This window comes from Oncorhynchus masou, chromosome 1, assembly GCF_036934945.1.
Source record: "Oncorhynchus masou masou isolate Uvic2021 chromosome 1, UVic_Omas_1.1, whole genome shotgun sequence".
In the NCBI taxonomy this organism is placed as follows: Eukaryota; Metazoa; Chordata; class Actinopteri; order Salmoniformes; family Salmonidae; genus Oncorhynchus; species Oncorhynchus masou.
The window spans coordinates 27421096-27426174 of NC_088212.1; positions in this window are offsets into that span (position 1 = coordinate 27421096).

Here is a 5079-nt window from a genome sequence, read left to right on the forward strand (position 1 = left end):
AAAACAGCTCCAGGCCATCTCCAGGCCATCAGACTGTTAAATAGTCACCGCTACCTTAGCCTCCGCCCACACTCCTGCCCTGACCTTTAGTCACTGTTACTAGCCAGCTACTCAACCCTGCACTTTAGAGACTGCTGCCCTATGTACATAGAGTCATTGAACCCTGGTCACTTTAATAATGTTTACATACTACTGTATTTTACCTTATATGTGTATATTGTATTCTAGTCAAGGCTCATCCTATATAACTACTGCTGCACACGTTTGCCATTCATATACTGTCCATAATATCTATACACACAATCATATACATAAATATATATATTTATATTCTAATATGTCTATATTTCTTAATTAATTTTTGTTTTTCTTCTGGATTTGTGTGTATTGTTTTGTATTGTTAGGTATCACTGCACTGTGTGAGTTAGCAACATAAGCATTTCGCTACACCCTCATCAACATCTTCAAAACATGCATCCGCTACCAATACATTTGATTTGATTAGCAAACCACGAAGACAGCATTATCAATGGATTGTATCCCAAATTAGGTTTAATTGCAGCAATATATCATGCACTCTCTCGCCGGCATCTACAAGCACAGGACCAATAGAAAAACTCAGATTCTAGCTGCCATCTGAAATCAAGGCAAGAATTAAACAAAGACCAACAACAGAGGACATTCTTAAAGTAACACACAAACAAGGAAGTTATGGTTAATTTAATTGCATCCACCTATTTTTATTATGAAAGGGAAAACAAGGATGTGTTTATTATTTCAATAAATATACAGGGCTTAAATTAGAAATACTATAAAAGACTGTGTGGTTTATCCTGCTGAAGAGAAAAGTATGTCCTGCTGCTTGTTTATGGCGCTCTAAACCCAAGCTGCTTCTCCATCTCTACAATGCCTCACCAGGAGAATCTCATTATGACCTGTAATGACAAATTCACCCTTTCCAATTATTTGCTGCCATTTCAATGCTATCTTGTGGGGAGAGAGTGTTGTTTGTGCATGACTGACTATAAAATATAAAACAGGCAAGGTAGTGCAGTGATGGTGATATTCTCTGGTAATGGCGGCATTGCAGACAAATGAAACCAGGCACACAGGAGAACTACACTGACCTTACATACGCTGTTGCAGGTATTTTCTAATATGTCCTCTGTATGGGTCAGAGATAGTTTGATGTTCTGAAACTGGTTACTTAAAATGTGTAGCAAAAGGAATGGAACGTTTTTGCTTATGAATCCGTACTAAAAAGACTAACAAGAGGAACTAACTGAATATGATATTCAAGCATGCAGAATATGGTAATCAAATGTGCTTGAAAATTACCTCAAACTCATCAACAAGCGCATTTTAATGAAATAACATCCTTAGATGAACACTGGGAGAGAGTAAAACGTGAGCAATGGCTTTTCAGGGTAGTTTGAATTTTTAATTGCCTGTCGGGAGAATATTAGATAAAGCTTGATTAGAAATAAATTGAAGATCTCTGCTGAATGCATCTGCTGATCAAATTATTCAAAGAGACTATGAGGGAGGGCCATCCATAAAATAGACCCAGAAGAGAAGGACATTTGATTGATTCAACATAAATGATTTCTTTTAACTCGTTCATACAGTGAGAGTTAATATATTGTATTTTAAATGGTATTTTCAAGTATACACTGCATTCGGAAAGTATTTAGACCCCATGCATTTTCCACATTTTGTTACGTTACAGCCTTATTCTAAATAAAATATAAATCCTCAGCAATCCGCAAACAATACACAATAATGACAACGCAAAAACAGGTTTTTAGAGTATTGAAAATGTTTAAAACATAAAACATAGAAATACCTTATTTACATAAGTCTTCAGACCCTTTGCTATGAGACTCGAAATTGAGCTCAGGTGCATCTTGTTTCCATTGATCATCCTTGAGATGCTTCTACAACTGGATTAGAGTCCACCTGTGGTAAATTCAATTGACTGGAAATTATTTGGAAAGGCACACACCTGTCTATATAAAGTCCCAAAGTTGACAGTGCATGTCAGAGCAAAAACCAAGCCATGAGGTTGAAGGAATTGTCCGTAGACCTCCGAGACAGGATTGTGTCGAGGCACATATCTGGGGAAGGGTACCAAAAAAGATCTGCAGCATTGAAGGTCCCTAAGAACACAGTGCCCTTCATCATTCTTAAATGGAGTAAGTTTGGAACCACTAAGACTGTTCCTAGAGCTGGCCGTCCGGCCAAGCTGAGCAATCGGGGGAGAAGGGGTTTGGTCAGGGTGGAACACAATGGTCACGCTGACAGAGCTCTAGAGTTTCTCTGTGGAGATGGGAGAACGTTCCAGAAGGATAACAATCTCTGCAGCATTCCACCAATTGGGCCTTTATGGTAGAGTGGCCAGATGGAATTCACTTCTCAGTAAAAGGCACATGACAGCCTGCTTGGATCATGCCTAAAGGAATCTAAAGACTCTCAGACCATGAGAAACAAGATTCTCTGGTCTGATGAAACCAAGACTCTTGAACTCTTAGGTCTGAATACAAGTGTCACATCTGAAAGAAACCTGTCACCATTCCTACGGTGAAGCATGATGGTGGCGGCATCATGCTGTGGGGAACTTTTTCAGGGGCAGGGACTGAGAGACTAGCCAGGATTGAGACAAAGATGAACGGAGCAAAGTACAGAGAGATCCGTAATCAAAACCTACTCCAGAGCGCTCAGGACCTCAGACTGGGGTGAAGGTTCATCTTCCAACAGGAAAACGACCCTAAGCACACAGCCAAGACAACGCAGCCAAGACAATGTCCTTATTTGGCCCAGCCAGAGTCCGGACTTGAACCAGATCATCTCTGGAGAGACTTGAAAATAGCTGTGCAGCAATGCTCCCCATCCAACCTGACAGGGCTTGAGAGGATCTGCAGAGAAGAATGTGAGAAACTTCCAAAATACAGGTGTGCCAAGCTTGTCATACCCAAGAAGACTCGAGGCTGTAATTGTTTTGAAAAAACAGTTTTTGCTTTGTCATTATGAGGTATTGTGTGTCGATTGATGAGGGGGGAAAAATTATTTAATCAATTTAACATGTGGAAAAAGTCAAGGGGTCTGAATCCTTTCCTGAAGTCACTGTACGGAATGTGTTTTACAAAAGTTCTTTTCTTTTGACAAACAAACACATATAAAGAGACAGACAGACAGACAGACAGACAGACAGACAGACAGACAGACAGACAGACAGACAGACAGACAGACAGACAGACAGACAGACTTCAAGACGTGAACATCTGTCAAAGTGCAGGAGCTAGCCTGCTGGTACTCCCTTCTTATGTCTCCCTCATGTATGATTTTGACCTCTGACTCTTCCTCCTGATTTATTTTACGTGTCTGTTGTCATCATTGGTTCCTTGGCGCCGTTAGCACCCAATTAAACTTAAAGGTCTACAGGAGGAATTGGATAGAAAAATTATTTGAGCCCCTAATTATGTAATTTCCACCTCTGCCTCACATAAATTCAAGCTACATTTTTAATGGCCTTTATTACTTGTTCAGCAATTTATACATTTCCCTGGAAAAATTAGTGAGTCACCCTGCTTTTTCTCCAAATCCCCCCATTCTGGAGCAGTCTAATGTTTCCAGGTGACCTTTGGACTGCAGGTCTGATTTATTAGCCAACAGCGTTTTTGACTGCTGGAAACATCCCAGTACATAGAACACTTTCCTTCGTGTAACGTTACTGTGTATGCAATTTCTTGTATTTTATGATACACCACCACCGTACCAACCTCACATTATAAGGAGGCATCATTGATGTGGATCAGCTCTGATTGCGTTGGAATGATCGTCAATCCCAACATCATCCAACTTCCCCAAACAAGCTAAAACACAAAAACACACTCCACCCCTTTAAGGAGCCTTAACTTATTTATATCAGAATAGGTATGGCTTTATATAAAATATTTAAATAAAAGCCAAAAGGAACAAAAGGTCATCTATGTGAAATAACTAGTTCTAGATAACATCACCGTGACAGGCAGGTCAAGGGTCGGCAGACGGCAGAGCATGTTCAGTGGGGTGTGTAAAATAGAGGACACGGGACGCTGAGCTCAGCTCAACTGACCAGACACAGAGAAGGCTCCCTTCTAACCGGACAGAGTCCACAGGAAACAAAACATTTAAACAATGCAGAAATAAAGCACAACCAGACAGAGTAAACTATTTCTATCCACAAGTTGAGTTGATAGCTGGTGAGAGACACAGGGGAAGTGTTATTAAACACTGCATTTAAGGCAGCTTATGAATGACATGTGTGCTAATAATTGTGGGTGCAAAGCTGTGACATAAGCACTTGAATATACAGTACCAGTAAAACAATAAGTATAGGCCAACGTATGTGCATGTGTGAACAAGAGATATTGTTTCTGTGCGTCAGACTTTTTTGTGCTAACATAGATTAGACAAACAAAAAAACACAACATTGGGGCAAGACAACACAGTGCACAGATGCTGATATTCTATCACAGTGGACACATATTGACTGGGACTCTGAAAGTAGTCACTCACTCATCAGTGTACGGCAGGCTGATTGAGTTGCCAGCAGCCAGTAAATGAGGCTTCCATCCACTGTGGGTCGAAATGAACTGCACTCTTTTCAGACCTTGTTGTTTGGCCAGCAGAAATACATTTTAAACCCAGGAGGATTCCAAATAAGTTTATTGAAAGAGAGAGAGAGAGAGGGAGAGAGAACAAAAGAATGAACTGGCACAAAGAGAACAGACATGGCTAAAGTATAGGCCTGTTCTCCCCATGCAGACAGTAGACTGTATGTTTTATAGGGGTATTATATGTTGATTAGGTCTATTACTACAATAGTATTCAACAATACTACACATTTTGAAATCCACCCACAACATTGTTTAAGAGCAATAGGACAATGTTGTATTGGAATAGGACAATGTTGTATTGGTCCCGGTGGGATCATGGAAATATATAACCAGGTATGTGGACACCCCATCAAATTAGTGGATTCGGCTATTTCAGCCACACACGTTGCTGACAGGTGTATAAAATCGAGCACAGAGCCAT